Source organism: Mauremys mutica, chromosome 4, assembly GCF_020497125.1.
Source record: "Mauremys mutica isolate MM-2020 ecotype Southern chromosome 4, ASM2049712v1, whole genome shotgun sequence".
NCBI classification, from domain to species: domain Eukaryota; kingdom Metazoa; phylum Chordata; order Testudines; family Geoemydidae; genus Mauremys; species Mauremys mutica.
Window position 1 is genome coordinate 36,727,857 of NC_059075.1, and position 21,494 is coordinate 36,749,350.

Consider the following 21,494-nt stretch of genomic DNA (forward strand, 5'->3'; position numbering starts at 1 on the left):
AAATATAGAGGCTTTTTTGGGGGGGACTTTTTCTGGTCCATGTCAATGACTGTTGATGTTAGTTCTGATGATATCGCAGGACTATTTATCTATAAGACACATTTGAAACTTAAATGAAGTGTCCTTTCTTCTAAACTATGAATCTTCAATGTCCAGCCAACTCTCCCATGCAACAGCAGATCCATCAAAGCAGAGACACTTAAGATGAAAGGGTTGGGGAAATACTAATCCTTCTGGATGCTTGACCTACAAGAGAGACCTTGCTCCCATACACAAATATTGGGGGCATGATTTTGTATGGAGCCTAATAGGGAGGGATATTCCTCCCATACAGGAAGGCTGCTAAAGCCAGAGATCACCAGCAGGCAGGCCTTGTATTTTGCGAGCTAGAGGAATTTTAATCTCCCCACTTCCTTGTGCTCTAAAATATAAAAGACAATGAGTGGGTACAGATGAGGGCTGGATAAAGGGCCTCCTGCATGTACTTCTGTATGGACTTTGAAGCCGTATTATCTCTGGGATGAGTTTTTAGCAAAGATGGAGTATTTTAGGGTCTGTCAAATTCTTATTCAGACAACTTCTATTGCTGCAAAAATGGTACATTCCTGGTATTGTTTACATTGAATATCTATCTAAGCTTATAAAAACCCATTCTATAATTTTTGCTTTGATAGAGTTTTAGCAGTTTACATTACAATTGAGAAGTTTACATATACCTAATTGGACAATATAGAATTTGCAGGATTCATTTTGTATCATACTATGAACCAAGTCAGCTTTAACTTTTGAAATCTGGTCCAGTTTTGTTCAGTGCACCCCTCATGTATGAGCCCTGGAAGATATTTGAACCTTTTACTGCTAGAAGATGAAAGTTGTTTTCATCTGACAGCCTGTTTAGTTGGCCCACATGAAAAGAATTGGTGGCCTCACTCCAGTTCCTAGCTGACCTAGTAATTCACATTTACACCTCACTAGAACCATCATCCAAATTGTGTAGCCTTCTCAACAGGCTCATTAGAGAGGCCAAGGATTGAATAGACAGCTCAACTACCACTTCAGGCAACAATGATAGAGGCCATGTGGAGAAATATTGTTCTGCCTCTTGTAGCCTTATCTATAATTATGGGTTAGTTTATTCAATTGCCCACCCCAGGATGAGAGAGTTTACACCTACTTTAATCTGTGAGAGTGAAGCTCACAAGATCAACCACAGTAGAGAGGTTATCAATAGAAGAGGGCTCCATGGTGCACCACATAGACAACATAATATTCTTTAGTTTTATTAGCCAACTATACAATATATACACTGCAATCTGGTCAAGGGGAAAGAGACTAATACAGAATACATATATTTGTAGTACTCCCACCATGCCTTGCAGAAAAACCCAAAGGGTTAGTCATTCTCCTCCTCATCATCATCATCATAGTGTTAGTCCTCCTCCTCCTCCTCCTCCTCATCGTTGTAGTAGTAGGAGAGCCTGAGACATAAGCCCTTGTATTAGAGTCCTGGTATGAGGCAGGACCTGCTCATAGAATTCGGCAAGAACAGGACTGATATTGCAGACATACATATTCCTAAGAAGTGCTACTCACAGAGTACTTATGCAAACACATCCCGATATCAAGGATGGTACAAAAACATTCCCCGAGGATAACAGAAAAACACTGAACCTTCCTAAAAGATAAGGTCGGGGTGACAGTACATAACAGAGATGTTTTGATTGAACCAACATGTACAAGGTGACAACTAGCCACGTCAGGGAGTAGTGACTAACTATGTCAGAGGCAGTACTAACTTGTTTGTATCAGGATATAAAGAGGTATCTGAGAGGGAGTATCTTTGTCCAGCTGAGAGGGGAATGGAAAATCCCACCATTCACTGAGCTGTATCCATTGTCAGGGGCATACATGTCTTAGTATCCTTGCAGAGTCTACCAGGTGCTATTACTGTGCTTTGTCAACAATAAACCTGGCCTGATGCCTTCATACCTTAACGGATCTTGTGGTCATTGGGCGGTTTGCTCAAGATCTGCTGTGCTAGCTGTCTGCACAGAGCTGGGGCAACACACATGGAGAACACACACATGTAGCCGAATATCTAATCACACTGGTGACCCACAACCACTGATCTGGTAAGTAAGCGAGCTGTCCTCTGTAGGAATCACAATCTAACATGAATAAAACCGCAAGCTAGGGAATCCCCTTATCCGCTCCCTGCAAATCCCCACAGTGTTTGATGAAATTTGAACCTACTGGATTGCCAGCAAGGAGAAACTTTAGCTGGAAATACTGTGAAATACTTTGAAATGCTGTGAAAAAATCCATTCTTGTGGTGTTTCCATGCAGACATGTGTTGGAGGTGCCAGAATTCTCATGTGAGAGCCTGTCATTGTGAAAACTCTCAATATAATTTTACAGACCCAAGGTGTCAGGATAGTTTGAACATGATTGTTGGCCCATTCTAAGAAGTTTGCATCTAGATCAGCACCTCTCCCAGACCTGAGGAGATTTGGATCTAGGTATTACAGCACGGGCCCATCACTGCTCTGAGGTGCCTTTAGAGGTTTGCTCATCACTAATTCTAATGAGCAGCAGTGGTGTTAATTAATGTCTGGAAATCACTCCAGGCTTCAGTTAATGTTTAGGAGCTGGTAGTGCCTTTAGATTGTAACCAAAGGTGACATCAGCAAATGATTTATGAGAAGACAATATTATAACATTGAGTTTGTTTTCAAAACAGCAACTACAAAAGGAATGAAGGGTTAAATTCCATTAGTTTCCTCATTAACTATTGAAGACAAAAACTGTTTCCTTCCAAGATCTCTACCTATTAAGCAACTTTGCACACTGAGGGCCAGACTCTGGTCTTTCAGTAATAAATATTGTCTAATTATCCCAGGCTGAATCTGGACACAATGTAGTAAATGGACAAAAGTGAAGTTACTCTGGATTCTCACTATGGTAACTGACATCAGAAATTATATCTAGTGTTGACCCGAAGAAGAGCTCTGCGTAAGATCAAAAGGTGGTCTCTCTCACCAGCAGAAGTTAGTCCAATAAAAGATATTACCTCACCCACCTTGTCTCTCTGTCATCAGAACTTTATACCAGAATAGTCAAGAACAGATGAATCCTGTCTGTCTCTTTTGAGCTAATACCAGAAAGTGACATGCTGACGAAAGACAGTGTGTAATTTGAGCAGACTCTAATTATCAAGAACATGAAAGAATGCTAAATTTGGCCTGAGAACAAAAGCAAATGACTGTTCTTTTTAAATCAATTGCAACATTTGATCTTAATAATCTCTAGAGCTCATAATCAAGCTGGAAAATAGCATCATGTAAAGAGATTCATAAACATTTCTGTGTTTATGTCACCCTTGGGATAATTAGACAATATTTATTACTGAAAGCTGTTTTCCCCAATCCTGTGTTTTCATGGTTGAAATACAGTAAATATATTTGCACAAGGTCTTTTTTCATCAAGTCACTTTTTCTGTCTCTCAGCATGGAAAGAATAGTTCTTTTATTCTTGGTGAGGTCTATGCCTTAAAAATAGTATTTCCCCCCTCCCCCCATACTTCTGCAATGGTTTTGGTTGGTCACACTAAGAGGAATCCTCTGCATTGATATGTGGATACCAGAAAAAACAGTTACCAAATAATGATCACATGCAAGTATCCTGAGATTCCTCCCCAGGTGGGCCATGAGTAGCAAAGATGGTAAAAACTATATTTGAGGCAAACTGATATGTCAGGAAGGTGAAAGCAGAGATAATGCAGTGCTTGTCAGTGCAAACCAAGTCATTATTTCCAGCCCCTTATTTTTCTTCCCAGTGTATTGCACAGTTCAGTAGACCTAGCCTTTACTCTGTATATTCATAAAATGGAGGGGAAGATGTCAGAGGCTTCAGCCAGGCAGAGTCCAGGATACACATGCTACAATCTCAGTCCTGACCTGAAACATTCCATGCTGTTCTAGTTCTTGGCCTCTTCTGAGAAAAGGCAAAGAGTCTCGTCAGACATATATAAGGGTGGGGTTCATTCACAAAGGATTAGATGGACATCCACTAAGTTCATTATTACTTGTGATCCAGGTAAAATTTGGATAGTTTTCCAGACCAGTTCTGCTGTGAAATACACAGCTGTAATTCTGGAGTGACTCATCTGAAGTCAATGAATTTCCTCAATTTTACAGCAGCATAAATGAGGGTAGAGTATAAGCCAGTAGGGTGAACATCACTCCATGAAGAGACCCAGCACAAAGTTGATGCACCTCAATGTCACATAAGCCCTATGGCGAGGCTTTTAGTGGGATTTAAATGACACATAGGCCTAATACTGGTTCTCTGAGTAGGAGGGAATTTCACAGGTAATGCACAAAATGATTGAGATAAAGTAAAAGCCCATTGATCCTGCCCAGAACTTTCACAACAAACTCAATCGTCTTGAAGACTGGAAGACTTTGCTTATTTGTTGTTACAAATTCTTTTCATCCAGTGCTTCCTCTGAACTTCTGGGTTACAGTAGAGACCAGAGATGAAATGTCTGAAATAACATGAGGCTGTTTCTGTGGCAGTTCCAGCATAACTGTTGGCCCAGTTTCAGTGACCCAAGAGGTTCAGCAAAGTATCCCAATTGCAGGGTGTCTATCCAAACGGAACCTGAACTCTGAAGCCTAGTCATGTTACATAAATAATAATAATCAATAAAACATGGTACAGTACATGATACTGCACAGCAAAACACAAAGAAGCTGCTTGTTGGGAATTTCTATACCCACTGTAACTGCGGAAAAAAATGCTTAGAGATTCCATCACATCTTTTCACACATCCTCCTCTACTTTCTCCCTCTCAGTAGGTAGCATAATTCAATCCAGTTGCCTTTGACAGCAACCTTTAAGGTGGTGATTCTATGGAGGAATTAACTTTGAGAAAATAATTCCATTCTCTGGATATCTTGGCTTCCTGCATTTGTCATAATTTAGAAAAGCCGTTGAAATGTTACCTGGAGGATGGGGACCATAAGGGGCTGAATGAATGCTAAATTTGTTCTGATGTGTCTGTGCATGTGGTTGTGGTATGGAGGACTGTAGATCTTTTTTTAATTTCAGTAGCTATATTCAACATTTATCCATTAATATAGAAAAAACTCAATTAGTGACTCTACAGGGATCAGCGTATAGCCCTACTATCTACAATTTAATAGCTACCATATATCATAGAGACCCAATTCCCAGGTAGAGTAGATGTAAATGGCAGCAGCCCATAGATAAAATTAAAAAAAAATCTTTAAATCTTTGTGACTTAATACAATTCCCATTACCCACTCATCTTGTGCATCTTGTAATTTTCCTATAATTCACGCCCTGCCTTCTGTAAATTAATGCTGCTGCTAGTATTGTGGTTAGACTATTTAATTTCCTGATACATCATTAAAATGAAAGGGAATTGCTTTCCAGCCTGAACTTGTTTGCATTATCAGAGAGTGATTAACCCACAAACACGATGACTTGAGGCTTGGGTCAGTCTGCTCTCTATGTGTTGGAAGATCTTCATCACTCTTATTTATTTCTATAGATTTCCGTATACCCACTTCATAAGAGGCTGCTAGCAGCTGATTGAAGAAATATGGTTTAATAATGGTCTAGTTAGACCCCTGAAACCAGAGGTTATACCCAGAGACAGGGTGTGATCCTGTGTTCATAGGAAACACAGGAAAGGCTATATTGGTTCAGACTTGTTGTCCACCTACTTCAATGGTGAGGGCCAAATGCTTCAAAAAAAAGGTTCAGAAATTCAATTACCGGATAATCTGCCATTGAATTCACTAGGAGTTTTGAGTGTGCAAAGATTTCACAACAGAATCCAAACTGAGCTCCATTCAATGTATTATGTACAAGAGTTGCAGACAAAAGCTTTAAAACTGCGGACTTGCCTGGTCTGTTGGACACTAAAGATCCCACATGGCACTTGGTATAGTAGAGTTTGCCCAGTTATCCTTGAGTAAAACATCTTGGTCCCGCCAAGTCTTATACAGTTCATGTGCTGTGTACAGTTGTTCAACTAGCTGCTGCCTTCCTACCACAGAGGTGGGCTTCATTAAAGCCAAAGCCTGAAATATTAGGAAAATAAACTGAGTGAGGATGTCTCCCAGCTGGTCTTGAGTAAGAATTCCATGATTTGGTCTGGATCTGTAGTGCACTTTGAAATGTGAAGTATTATAAGTTAACATTTGTACAGTGCCTTGAACCCATAAAGTGTTATGCAAGTGTTAAGAATGACTACTTTTATTCAGATTGTAGTTACATATCTGCATAGAGCACCAGAGATGACTCTAAAGTGACAGCCACAGAAGTAGTATTTCTATCACAGCATTTCTGCTGCAGTCAATTCACTGGTGACAGTGAGAGAGGGGCCTGCATACCCCCACACTGTATGGAGGAAAGGAGGGGACAGGGTAAGATAAGAGAAGGAAAAGGTTGACTTAGAAGGAAGAGGTTGGTAATACAATCACTTACTTGGAGGAGCCTGATATCTAGGGGAGGAAATATTCTCTTCAGTTTCTTTAACAAAGGCCAGGTCTGAGGTTAATATTTATACTGAACCTGCCAAGGTCCTCACAGGAGATAACCAGCACTTTACAGCACAGTGGGATGGAATTAAAAGGAAAATCAAACAATAAACATCCAGATAACTCTAGCTGTAACTGTGGAAACCTGACAAACTGAGTTTAAAAATATCCAAGTTCACACACACTAGTTTTTTTCTCAGTGAGGGCTTGTCTACATGGTGGGGGAATGCATACTAAAAAGGTGTGATTTTTAAAGTACACTAATGTGTGGTACGTTAATTGGTCCCTGTAGACTCTGCTGGTGTGAACTAAAAGCTCCCAAATGTTTCAAACAGCACTACGTTAAAGTGCACTAGGGAAATGTTAGCATGCACCAGCATGGTCTAGACAGACCAATTAATGTACAACATGTTAGTCCACTTTAGAAATCAGACCCCTGTAATGTGCATCACCCACAGTGTAGACAAGCCCTGAATAATGCAAGCCTCTGCCTTTGTAAAATACACCGGATAGCAGGAAAGATTTGAGACATAGCACGCATAGGCCTTCTGGGTCATCCATTCGCTGTGTCCTACAGGAAAGAGTTTTATGAAAGTGTAACACACACTCACTCAGTATGGCATTCTAGCCCTATCTAGTGGTGGCTGGACAATGTGTGGAGCCTGCTGCAGTCTTGCCTATTAGGATTGCATCTTTTACCTCAGTCAGCAGAGGCTCACACTTTAAGAACTATAGGGTCTGTGTTCACAATCCTCACTGTTGATGACCCACCTAGCGGTCCATAGGGTATGAGTAAACCTGTTCAGGAAAATTTAAAAAATGGCTCCTGTCTCAACATTTAAATCTGGATTCGGACCATCTAAAGTTCAGGATGTCTACATCTTAGCTTTAGGTATGAAATCTGGATTCGGTTTCAGATTCCAATTTCTCCACCTCAGAGTTTGGTGGGTACTTGGATTTTAGGATTTGATTTGGATCCAATTAAATGGGCCACATTCACTTTTTTTTTTCTTTTTGCAGCTGCTTCTGTACTCAAAGGCTCCACCTGGGACCAGAACAACAAATGCTGATAAACTATGAGAAAAGTTGTATTTCCTGTGCTTACAGGCCATTTTCCAACCAGCCCAAAAGTGGAAAATATTAGAAATCTCATGAATAAGCTTATCCTGAGATAGCCTTTCCAATTTTTCTTTTATTTATTTTTATGTCAGCAGGTTCCAATAAACTCTGGACAAGCATTCCAACTTTGAAGTGCTCATCTAAGCCCAACTTTTTGAAGTTCACCTAGCAACAGTGTTCAAGGTAATGGGGTATTTTTTCAATTGATTTTAATTGTAGTGTGTTTTCAGTTGGTTAGCAAGGCCCCAAGCACCTCAGCAAAGGGGTTGGGAAAGCTCTGTAAATAATTAGTAGTAGTAACATACCTTTTTTTTTACCATAAGGTTTCTTTGATCTTCATATAATCTCCCCAACCACATCAAACACAGCTCATTTTCAGGAACCAGCATCTTTAGGGTAGAAAAAAGAAAAGAGTAAAAACAATCAAAACCCAGAAACTGTCTGATCATGCAAGGCGCTGAGCATCGTCAGAAAGGTGTCAAGCACCTTCAAACCCCACTGACTTTGTCTCACAGGCAGCACAGTGCACACCAGCTCCCAGCATCAGGCCCTAACAGTTATGTGTAATTATGAATACATATTTGAAAAGATAGTAGTGCATATTTTTCCTCTTGGTATATTCCAGTTCTTTCTCTCTGCTATTTTCTCTAATCTCAAGAAACCACGAGACATGACATTTTTCACTTGTTGCTTTTGGAGACAAAGAGCCATCTTTTCTACTCTGAGTTTGCTGATAGCTTTGGCACACGTGTGTATATGCCTTTTTCTTTCCTCTGTGGAAGTAAAGTTTTACCACTTCTTGGGGAGGCTAATTCAAAGTTTTCTTCTTGGACTTTGGTATAGTCCATAGAATGCTTGGGGACGATCTTTTCTCCTGTTTGAGATTTTAGGCTCAATATGCTCCATTTCTGCTTGGGAAAGTCTATTGAATCATTCAGGATATTGATAGCAGCATGAGTTTAGTGCAGGGATTGGCAACCTTTGGCACGCAGCTTGCCAGAGTAAGCACATTGGCAGGCCGGGGCAGTTTGTATACCTGCCGCGTCTGCAGGTTCGGCTGATCGTGGCTCCCATTGGCTGCAGTTCACCGTCTCAGGCCAATGGGAGCTGCGGGAAGCGGCCCGGGCCGAGGGATGTGCTGGCTGCTGCTTCCCGCCACCCCTATTGGCCTGGGACAGTGAATCACAGCCAGTGGGAGCCGCAATTGGCCGAACCTGTGGACGGGGCAGATAAACAGACCAGCCCGGCCTGCTAGAGTGCTTACCCTGGCAAGCCGCGTACCAAAGGCTGCCGATCCCTGGCTTAGTGTGTTCTAACACGTTATCCAGGCAGATCCTTTCCCATCACTTGATAACTGAAGGAACCTTGCTGATGTAACCTCCTCCAACCATCATCATCATTTCCTTATTTGCAAGTCCTGGCTCTAATTCTGCATCCCAGTCCAACACAAGGAATCCTGTTTCCTTACATGAGTCATGTGGCATTTTACGTCCCTACATAAGTCAGGTGGTATTTTTTTTTTCCTGTTCCTTATTGGATGACTTATGTATCTAACTTAGTTTTTATTCCAATTGTATATTCCACTTTAACACTCACAGCTGTGACCTTAACACTTGAGATACAGTGTATACAATGGGTCAATGGGTGAATTCTCTGTAATTTAAAGTCTTTAACCCATGATTTGAGGACTTCAGTAACTCAGCCAGAGGTTAGGGGTCTATTTCAGTGAGTGAGGTTCTGTGCCCTGCAATGTACAGGAGATCAGACTAAATGATCACGATGATCCCGTCTGACTTTATAGTCTATGAGTCTATGATCTGGTTAGTTACATAAGTAATACAATTAAGGAAGAGAAATAATGCCACACAATTTAGGCTACTAACCAGCACTAGATGAATTGCAAATTTTGCAATGCTGAGTTTATTTTGGGTGGATATTCCAGCATTCAAGCTAAAACTTCACTTTTTTTGTGAGTATTTGCACTAGTAAAAATCAAGTTCTCAAATATTCACAGAAAGTGAACATGAAATTGGTCACAAAGGTTACATTAAATTCACCTTTGAATTTGTACAAAAAGTCACTATTTTTGCTGCTGTTTGCTCTGCCCTATGAAATAATCATTATTTTAAATAAAGAAAAAGGAACAAACAGAAAACACAAAAAATCCAAGTTGCTACAAGTTCTTACCTCTTATTTTCTACTGTAAACCATGTTATCTAAGGGCTGAATCCATCTTCACTCCTTTTGTTCCCTACCCACACTCTTCATGCTTGTTGTTCTTTTCTCATGTCTTAGGTCTTTCTTTATCTTGTAGTTCCCCCTCCCCTTTGAAGCTGAGATTTTGTTATTCTTAACAGACAGAAATATGTAATGCATCTAACAATACTTACAAATAATTAGTAATAATTACGTGTATTGCTGTGCTGCCAAATGGTGGCAGGTTTTTAGTGGTATGTGAGTTCTGCCAGCGCATCCAAAGCATGTAAAGCCTGAGATCAGATACACAGAATAAGGGTACACATACGTGCAGGGTATGTACAAGAGATTATAAACACAAGGCACTGAAGACCAAGACAGAAAAGCTGACCCCATTGAAGTCAATCACAAAATGCCAATTGATTTTAAAGAGGACAGGATGTCACTCCAAACAGGGTTGGGCAAAGAGTGCGTTCTAGCTTCTTGAAGCCATTTCTGTACATAATGCTGTTTGTGCAGAGTGACAACTAATCTTTTTTTTTTAATAAAGATTAATGACCCATGGTTACTTTTGGAATGGCAGGTTGTATTATGGGTAGTGATGGGCAAAACTCAAAATGACAGGTACAGATTTGTAGCCAAACATTCAGATACTGCTTATCTGAACATCTTTGGACTAGAAACCTATTAGTGTTTCTGTATATCTGTGTCTAGTTTTAACTAGCTTTTCTGATGCCTCAGGGACTCATCTGTGGTTCTAAAATAATGTAGAGTCTGGTTTAGGATATGTCGGGATTCCTGAGGAAAATGTTCTATGGAAATCTTTTGGAAAGATTTTTCTCCCCAGGAGATTTCTTTGTAATTTTTGGTTTTATACAGGTCTGAGACTCTACATAAAATGGTATTTCTGTATTTTCATTCCCAGTCATAGTGAAATATTAGATGGCAAAAGAGGTGTTTGAAAAGTATAGAACACCCAAAATGTGAACACACTTTTCTTTCCAAGCCTCTGAACTGGTTTCACTCGGGTTGAGTTAAAAAATTAGGCAAAGACTGGGGTTGAGGCTGGTAGTTCCCACACCTAAATAAAGAAGGTGGTATTGCCTTGGCTCCAGCCAGGGCTATTCACGTCTTCTTACCACAACTCCAGGAGATTCTTCCATTCCTCCCACCTTTCAAAGAAAATAATATAGGGCCTGATCCAAGGCCCACTGTGTCAATGGGCTTCTTCCCATTGATTTCAATAGGCCTTAGACCAGACTTATAGGCAGATTAAAGGGCAAACCTATGCAACTTCTATCTCCTTTAATTTTACTTACTTCTGAATAAAAAATATATATTCATTATTGCAGCTACTTAATCTAAAGGCACAAACATAATTTTCCTATGAGAAAAGGCCCACAGAGCACTAGACTGTTCATGTACCTTTTGTTCTCAGCTACAGCATTGTGCTGAATTCAGGACACAGCAAAACAAGCATTCATTACATTTTAAGGGATAATTGCTACCGAATAATTTATGGGTGCCAAATGCTACACACAGAGCAGAGAATACAGCTACTTATAACCTAGTAAATTAAAACTAAACTGTCTGTATGTCTGGTATCCTGCATAAGATTAATTGGATCATATCAGCGTTCCAACATTATAAAGATCAAATGCAAGGAGAAAAGAGATAAACTTTGGCTATGTATCCATATACCCTCAACTCAGCAGTTGCTGATTATTTATTGCGCACATAAACAGATGTTCCTAATACTGTTGTGAGAGCCATAGGGGGAGAGTGAAAAATATCTGCCATGCATAGTACAGCAAAAGAAAAGGGGCTTGTCCTGTAAGGAGCTCAGTGGCAGCTCTAGTTGACTTCAGTGGCTGCTCAGCACCTGAGCTGATCAGATCCAGGCAAACAAGCATATGAGACCAAGAATCAGCTTTCCTCATCCCTAACCTTTTCTATTAAATGTTGCTTATAGTAACATCTAGGAAGATTGAAATTGGTATCTATTTTTTTTCAATTTGAAAGAAAGAAAGAAAGAAAGAAAGAAAGAAAGAAAGAAAGAAAGGGTACACATAAATTCAGGTCTATGCACGGTGGTGTTTAATTGCAGGGTGGCTTGCAATTACTTTGGCTGTATTCACTGGTGTATTACAATAAAGAATCTCATTAGTTATTGAAGATTTGCTCCTGCATATTTGTGTTGTGCACAATTGTTTGTTATTGTAGCATAGCTCATGTGCTCTTGAGCACCAGCAATATATATATTTTTACAGATAAAATACAAAAAAAGTATTTCTTTATTTAAAAAAATAAGACTCACACATAGCCCACGAAAGCTTATACTCAAATAAATTTGTTAGTCTCTAAGGTGACACAAGTACTCCTGTTCTTTTTAGGGACTCTACTGTCATGCATAATAAAAAAAAATCAAATTCTGAACAAACCAGCACTGAAAGTGCCCCTTAACATTTTGTTTATTATTTATGACTTACTTACTGTAATCTGGGCAACTAAAACCAAAAGTGATAGAAGGAATAATAGACTGCCAGTTATGATACCTGAGCTTGATAAACGTGCATCTTAAGGTAAGGGCCATATCCTTGGCTAGTATAAATTGGAGTTGCTCCATTGACTTCAGTGGAACTATACCAGTTTTACAGGTCTGAGGACCTGGCCATTTATCTTTAGGAGCGGTTCAAAGCAAGTCTAACAAAGGATAACATCAGACGCTGACAGGAAAATCACAGAGACAAAGTAAGAAACCCTCCCACGCTGAATGAAAATAGATGGCTAAATTTTGCTTTCAGTTAAATTCTTGATGAAGTGTTATCCTAGATTAATTCTGATGCAACTGAAAGAAGAATTTGCCCCAAAACATTTAGGGTCCCATTCAGTGGGAGCTGGTTCAGGCCCTTATCTAGAAGATACAGGGTCAAATTCTGATCTGTTACATAAGTATAAATCTGATGTATTTTTTTCTTCTTACTGATGTTCTCCTGAACACTTTGGTTCTAGCTAGGAAGTATGGAATACCTCCCAAAGGCTGTTTTCAGCAGGATTCCATATCCAGGTGTGCATGCACCAGAGAATAAATAAAGTTTTAGAGAAGGAGCAAAAATCTGGAAGTATTTTCCTGATTGAAGACAGACTCTGAAGCTTTTTAGGTGCTCATTTTACTAGATCTAATTCATACTGGATGAAATCCAGTCCATGCACATACAGCCGAAGTAAATGGATTTTTTGTAAACTGAGTGCTGGGGACTTGCACAACCCCACCTGTATGGGGAGATTTTGGCAAACCAGTAAAGTGCCTGAAACCACTATGGCTTATTGCTAAAAGCAGCCTAGTCAGCAGGCTTAACCAAGGCCGGGGGGGGGGGGTGCCACAGAAAGGGCAGCTTGATCCCGCATCCTTCCTGATAAGAATTGTGTTGAAGTTGCATTTTAGAAGAGCAGGATGTGCCCCAGGATTGTCTACTGGGGCCTCAAGGCTGCAAACTCTGGAAAAACCCACACCTGGTTAATCAATAATCAGAAGGAACCTCTTGCTGCTTGAAACTGCTTACTTCACAAGTTTTCTTTAAGGGACATGTTATTCTATTACTAATGTATAAATAAGGTAAAAAAGTTTGAGGTAGTTGGACTCGTTTGCACTCTCCCTCTGGATACATCTTGCGGTTCCCACCAGCAGACGGAAGATTTGACCACCGGAAGCCTGCTGCTATGTCACTCGAGAGCCACACTCAGCTTTGGTAATCATCAAGGGTTGGGGTGTTTTACTAACCTGTTGCAGACATGTGTAAGTGCTTGAGACTAAGTAAAGTTTAGCTTTAAGTGAAAGCACCCTTGTATTGTCCTGTTTGTGCCAGCCATCTATCCGTCGGACAGCCATGTCTCCCCTGATTTATTTCCTGACACCACCTCGCACAGAGTAAAAGTTACGAAGAGCTTTGGGTTGAAAGAACCCTGGGTAACACACCACGGCTTGTATTCCAGCCTATTGACTAGAATAACATTCACAGTCTCTCCATGCCAGTTGTAGGGTTTATTGCAGCTAATTTGTCTCTGTAACCACAGATCCTGTGGCCTCCTAAACGTTTCCACTTTTCTGAGACCTATCACAATCTTCCCCAGCGCCCTATGCATATTCCATAGTGAGCATGGGCTGCTCAGATATCCTTGTGTGGCCACCACACCTGAAATCCCCCCACTTCAGCCCCAAAGTAGGACTTAAGTGATCCGAAGTCCTCCTGATGGCTCTCTGCACCACAGGGGAATTTCACCCATTAATTCCTACACTGTAGAGATGTAGCTTCTACATTGCCTTAGCACTTGAAAGATGAAAAATTCTAGTATATGAAATTAAACAAACAGAAATTAAGCCGGGAATCTACTTTTCAGTAATCACTGCTCTCAGCTCTTCCTGGAATGTGTTTTCTTTGAATCCCATTTCACTAGACGGTGTGATAAGAAACTAAATCTCCGTTTTGATTGCTTCACTCTGTCAATCCCATTCTACATTATATTCATTAATTTTAATTACTACATTCATAAATAGTTGATGGTGTTCTGGCCATGAGCCAAATTCCTGTGCTCAATTGGCATGCTGGAGAGTTGATACTGGTATCGCTTCCCTGCAACACATCACACAAAATAAGCTGTCCTGCTAATCTGATCGATTCCATTTTAACAATCCCAGTTTTATTATTGGAATTTACAAGCTATTCATGGCCTTCCATTTTCCTTTTCTGTGGCCTGTCAAATAGACAGCACAATACTTTGCTTCAGCTTCGGAAATAGAACAAGATAGGAGGGTCTGAGCAGCTCAGAGGGTAACATTGTGGCTTAATGTCCAATGTATCCAATGCAGCTGCTGTGCATATGGAGCAGGTCTAAATATTTGCCAGGAAATTTCTTATGGGAGACTGTACATATGTCAGCCCAACCACAACTTTTAAAAACAAAGTTACTTGGCAGTTTCTGATATTTATTTTTCCTAAATATCCAATGCCACTCCCAGCCTGTATCAGCAGCTGCCTGAAAAAGTAAAGGTCAGAAAATGAACTAGTTTAGACAAGCTAATTTGTTGTAGCAGACAGGGGTGGGAGGTACTGCCCTTAATTATTTTTGAAAATGAAAACTTTTACTCACCAAAAGAGTTCCCAGGCTGAGCCCTCAGACAGCTGTTTTCAGTCAGATCTGAATCTCTGTAAATGCAGACCTTGTTTTCATATTTCCTTTTTTGGTGTAATTTGTAGGTAAACATGATAGTAATGAAAGCATGAAATCCATTTCGCCTACCTAAAACCCATGTAATGTTCACTTCATTCCCAGCCTGTTTGAGACTGTCAGAGGCTCTCCTGCCCCATTCTGCATGTATGAGGTGCAAGACCCTCCACTCTCTGTACCCTCCATGTTCCCCTTATTCAGCTCCAGGAGCTTAAGTGATGCAAAAGGTCTTTTACTGGCTCTCCAGAATAAATTTCCAGTGAACACTCATGCATGCCCGATACTGTTCTACCAATGCATTTCAGTCTTGAGCACGAATGACCTCCTAAGAATGTGGACAAATATATTAAGCTTGGGTCCAGCAAAAATAATTTTCTCTTATTCAAGAAAACTATCAGCCACCTTGATAAGACCATTGGCCCTTTTAGCCCAATGTCTTATTTCTTTCAGCAACCAGTGCTACATGCTTACGGGGGAGTTGGAGGAATTGGGAGGGCGGAGCCCTGAACAAATAACTATGGAATAACTTGATCCTAGATCAGAGGTTCTCAAACTGTGTTCCGTGGACCACCAGTGTTCCACGGACTCCAGGTGTTCCACAGATAGTTCCCTCTAAGGTGTGCACCGGGGTGGCCACACACAAGAGAATGAAGGGCCACCCATCTAATTAGTGGAGCTGTGCAGGCATGGCTCCATTAATTAGGTGCCTGGACCCTAGAGAAGATGCACATGTAAGGTGATGTGGTGGCCTTGGGGGCAATAGAGGTAGGTGGCAGGAGGCAGTGGAATGAGAAGAGGGGATGGGGGAAATTTGGGATGTGCTAGGCTGTGGCAGCCAGAGAAAGAGGTGACTTTCCCCAGCTCCAGGGCTGCTACAGTGGGGGAGAGACCACCCTCCTTCCCAGCCCCAGCTCAGTGGCTGCTGCGGCAAGGAAGAGAGGGCACATCTATCACTTTAGACTACTGATATTAAAATGTGAGTTGAGTGCTTTTATTTGTAGAACAAAAAACATTATGAAGGTTTTTATATATATATATATATATATATATATATATATATATATATATATATATATATATATATATATATATATATATATATATATATATATATATAAAGAGTGTTTATCCAAAGGGTTTTACAATAGTTATCTAATGGTACAAACACCATTTGGAAAGATCATTAAGTGGTCCTCCAAGACCCTCAGCAATTTTCAAGTGGTCCATGAAAAAAAAAAGTTTGAGAACCACTGTCCTAGATGAAATATCCTCCTGACCACAGGCATGGTCCAAATTTTCATAAGTGTTGCTGATTTTGGGTGCCTTGATTTTTGGGTGCACAAATTCAGACACCTGAGGTGTCTCAGTGCCAAAAATTGTTAGAGGAATAGAAACACTTAAGGAGACATTGAAAAGATTGTGTGTGCTTAGTTTAGAGAGGAGGTGGATGACAGCAGCATGCAAAATATCAAATAGAGAAGGTAAATCAGGTGATTCTATTTCAAATGGAATATTAAAAGAATAATAAAAGAACAAAAGGATGTGTAATTATTCTGAAAGTCATCATACTTTCAAATTGATACAAACTGATACAGTGTTTTTTACACAATGCAGAATTAACCTGTGGGACTCAGTGCCACAAGATAGCACAGAATCCAAGATCTTAGCTGGATTCAGAAAACGGATTAGACTCATATGTTATCATTAAGCTTATAAATGTCTGTTTTATGAATCTGGAAACCCCCTTTTAAGCTTTTGACCTGTTGCAAGCTAACCATATATTTCTATTGTTTGTTTTCGGTCTCTTTAGATAGTTTCTAACTCATGACAAAATTTTACCCCTCACACCATGATCATTTAGTTTCCCAGAAAAAAAAATTGAAGGGCTGGGTCAAAGGCTTTTTCAAAGTTCAAGTAAACTAGACATACCTTCAGATCTGGGTGGGAAGGGGACCTTCAACTCACAGGTCTCTCCCTTCCTGAGCAAACACAGTTGGTCATTCACTTCCATGCCACTGTAATCCCTAACCCCCAGACTATGGAGATTCTGTGGGTAGCAACTGAGAGGGTTGGGAGAGCATTGGGGAGGGCTGGGGAGGAAACAAATGTCCTTCTCTCAGTAGTCTTGTGAAAAATACTAAGTGAAAAAATACAGAGTTGCCTCAGAGTCAGCTATCCTCTTCTATGGGATGTTCCCAGGACCAGGAATGGGCCCATGACTTTGCATGAATCCCTGGAGATCTCAAGGATTTGGTGGTAGGTCCCATGACCAGTTTCTTGGGAAGACTAATGCTGCTACCTGACAAAATGGCACAGGATGGGGAAAGTTAGTGGACTTTCACTTCAACCTCATGTCCTCTACTGCTGATTTTTTCTGCCAGAAACAGTGACCCAGCCCCAAACCATCAGATCTCAACACCCCTGATTTGTGGAGAATGGGTATGTGGATGTGTGTCTGTGCAACCAATCCAGATCTGTAACCCCCTGTTGGCCTCTCTATATCTGGAACTAAAAGTTTGGATCCAGATTTTCACAGCTGAGGTCTACCTCTGTTCATTTATGATCTCCCATCAAAGTCTATCACTCTTTTGAAAATAGTCTCCTGAGCCTGCATATAAATGAATATACTTTTTAAATGACTGAATAACTTCCTATGGAATTATCTGGAGTAGAAAAGAGCACACTCTTTTTATGAGTATAATATGTAAATCTATTAAAAATAATGTAGTGTCTAATTGTATGGCTTTTTAATAACAGTGATTGAAAAATAAAATTGAAGATAATAATACCTGAACAAGGGCTTGATACAAAAAATATGTGTTCATATATTGCAGGTTATTGGCATGAAGAGACAAGTGGTATAATTCTATAAATCCACTCTGGAACTGACTGCAGGAAAAGAAAGGGGATAGAGTATGTGTGAACCACTCTGCAGAGACTACATGAGACATGGGCACAGGAAGGATGATGTTTCTGTAGGGGTTAGCGATGTTTTGAGTTTCAACAGGTTAGCTTTATATTGTAATGACAAACTAGTGTATATGTGTGACCACTGCTCCTACTGAATAGAAACATCAACTGCATCTCATAAGCATTTCCTGCAGAAAACAAAGCATAATTCTCCCCTTCACAAATGGCTGGCACTTGAAGTTTTTTAACCTGATGGAGCTAAGTTCTATCCCACTTTTGCAGTGTAGTTGCCATGAAGTTCCAAAGGGCCATAATGTGAAGCTTTGTGACAACTGTGAAGTATTCCGTGGCCACAGATTGGTTACAGTATAGTTAACGAAAAGCTCAGATGCTGATCGGAACCTACACAGTTTGCAAAATCAGTCTGGATATCTCACAAGAGTAGGCTTTAACTCATGAGATTTCTTGTACTACCTGCCTCAGTTTAGTGGTGATGGGAGAGGAAATACAAGTCAAAAAGCCTCTCCTGGTGTATGTAGACTTCTTCTTCTGGTCCTGGCCACAGCCCATAAGCCAAATTCTTCTTTGCATCTGAACTCTGCTCAGTGAGGGGGGTGGGGTATCTATGCATGGGAGGGGGATCATGGTGCTGATTACATCTCTCTGAACCTGTGGGCCAGTTTATACTAGCCCCAGTCCTGGTGTGAGTTAGAGCAATAGAGAAGCTGCTCTGATTATGTCACTGGTGTATGATCAGGGCTTAAATTTGGTCGAAGTTGTCTAGAGCGAAGCTCCGGTAAATTTTTTAAATCTATGGGGGCTGGTTTCAAATCTATGAGACAGTTTCAGGGGGTCTGCAGGGCCCCACAGCTGAACCCTCGAGCCCTGAGCCTCAGTGCACTCTGCAGGGCAGAAACCCCAAGCCCAGGCATCACCACCACCACCCTGGAGACTGAAGCTCCAACCGCCGGTGCCTCCCCAGGACTGAGACCTCTTACCCTGCAGCTGAAGCCCAGAGCCTTGAATGGAAGGTGGGGGAGAAGGCATGAGAGGTGGCACAAGCAAATACTCTATGAGAATTTAAGCCCTGTGAATCATCTTAGGAAACTTCCACTCTCTCACTCTAGCCCTAATAGTCACTCTTGTACGCCCTTCTCCAACTCACCCCCTACATTGAGATGGGAGGAAGGGGTCAGCTGGTTTACAAGCTGGCTCTGCCAATTGTATGCCTGCGTGGAGTCCTCTTCTTCCAGGAGCATTCTCTGCTGCTGAATTAAAACCAGAATTTGGAGGCTTTGTGCTGCCTGAGTGGCTACTGGGGCCAGATTGTTAACAAGAATCTATCCTCATAAACCCAGAAACCTTGAAACCGGAAAACTATACAAGGATTATCCAAACTTTCCCAGTTCTCAGCGAAGGTTTGGCTCAGAGTAGAGTTTGTGTCTTGGGCAAGGGTGCAGGTATGGCAAAGTTTTAAAGTAAGAAGAAGCTAACAAATGGACACTCGGGAAATCAAATAGGCTACACAGCTCAGCAGGAATTGAGCTGGAAATGATGTCTCAGTAATGGAGCCAGATTTACCTGTGGGTGCATATGGATAACGGATACTTAGTGTAATCCAGTATAAATGCAATAGGTGTATAGGACATGTAAAAAATCTTTAGAAAGGTCACTTTTTTCAGGTTATTGTGATCAATCAGTCCAGGTAACCTACAGGCAGCAGTTATACATAAAAAAAAAGATTCAATCAGAGAAAATGACTAACTATGGCAAAGCATATTCAGTCAGGGAGAACCAATTTTCTGGGTGATATACTCAACATCTAAAATGAAGTGCATCACAGCCAAGTGAGTTAAACATTCTTCCAAGAACTAACTCCTATGTATTCAGACAAGCAGAACTTAGAACATTACCTGAATCAACACCCAATGGTGTTCCCACTAATGTAATATCTGCTCTTTATTTATAATATGCTTTTCACCATGACCATTTTTATTTTTTTACAAATATTTAAGCTTTATGTCCCCTCCCAAATTATTTTATTTGTTTGTTTATTGTGCAAAAACTAAGCAACATGAGTAAATTTTGCATTTTGTCTTAAAGACAATGGCATTTGTGATCACTCTGGTGTGTTCCAGCCGGGAGTATATTTATAGTTGTAAGCTCACAATGAAGTTATACCCATGATTTCTGGTAACTTTTTCTTTCTCATTTTCATGCCTTCCTTCAGTGCTTCTTATGCGTTTCACAATTCTGGACACAGTTGTTGGGAACGTGACAAACAACAAAGATTTAACACACCACAATAAACTTCTAACTGGAGAGACTGTGTAAACCCATGTCAGTACATAGACATGTTTTGATTGGTAATAATAGACTGAGATAATACCATTTGCTACCAGGACTTATCCTGACCTTTTCCCAATGGATTTATGTCAGAACAAATCATATCACTCATCATTCACTGCATTTGCTGACTGGCATGACTGTTTTTGAAAGTTCTGGCTGACAAGGGCTGTAGACAAAGCTATAGTATGTGAACAACTGCACTGGTAAATACCAAGTTAGGGCAACTTTGTGCAAAACAGATCTTACAATAAATTATTTCCATGCTTTGTTTCCATAGCGATACGATGACATCTAAGGCACCAGCTTGAATCAGGGCCGCCCAGAGGATTCCGGGGGCCCGGGGTCTTCGGCGGCGGGGGGGCCCTTCCGTTCCGGGACCCGCCGCCAAAGTGCCCCGAAGAACCGCGGCGGGAGCCCCCCACCGCCGAATTACCGCCGAAGCGGGACCCGCCGCCCGGTCTTAGGCGGTAATTCGGCGGCGGGGGGGGGTCCCCGCTGCGGGCCTTCGGGGCACTTCGGCGGTGGGTCCCGGAACAGAAGGGGCCCCCCGCCGCCGAAGACCGGGCTGCGCTTCGATGGCAGCGGGTCCCGCTTCTCCCCCCCCGCCCGGCCCCGGCCCCGGCTTCTCCCCCCCCGCCTGGCCCCGGCCCCGGCCCCTCCCCCCCCGCCCGGCCCCCGCTTCTCCCCCCCGGCCCCGGCCTCGGCCTCGGCCCCGGCTTCTCCTCGGCCTCAGCCTCTTACCGAGCGCGTCTCCGGCGGGGCCTGAGCTCCGTCCCGCTCAGAGCCGCGTGGTGAGGGGGCGGGGCTGTGAGCTCCACGCCAAGCGGAGGCAGCTGCCCCACCCCCTCCCCACGGCGCTCTGAGCGGGGCGGGGCTCAGGCCCCGTTGGAGCTCCCAGCCCCGCCCCCTCACCACGCGGCTCTGAGCGGGGCGGGGCTCAGGGGCTCGGCCGGAGTCTCGGCGCATCCAGGAGAGGGGCGGTGGCGGGAGCCTCTGCTCTTCTCTTGGGGGCCCCTGCGGAGCCCGGGGCCCGGGGCAAATTGCCCCCTTTGCCCCCCCCTCTGGGCGGCCCTGGCTTGAATTCATCCTATGTTAGTAAAGGCCAACATTGTTTATGTCTGT

The 21,494-nt window shown here is 41.9% G+C and overlaps 1 long non-coding RNA gene across 1 annotated transcript; it reads right to left on the reverse strand.

Moving 5' to 3' along the window:
- Positions 1–5,942: 5,942 nt before the first annotated feature.
- Positions 5,943–21,150, reverse strand: LOC123368177. Its single transcript, XR_006578710.1, has 4 exons — positions 21,114–21,150; positions 15,036–15,091; positions 7,997–8,080; positions 5,943–6,113 (listed from the first exon to the last, which is right to left on the reverse strand). It is a non-coding gene; the product is annotated as an uncharacterized LOC123368177 (long non-coding RNA).
- Positions 21,151–21,494: the final 344 nt, after the last annotated feature.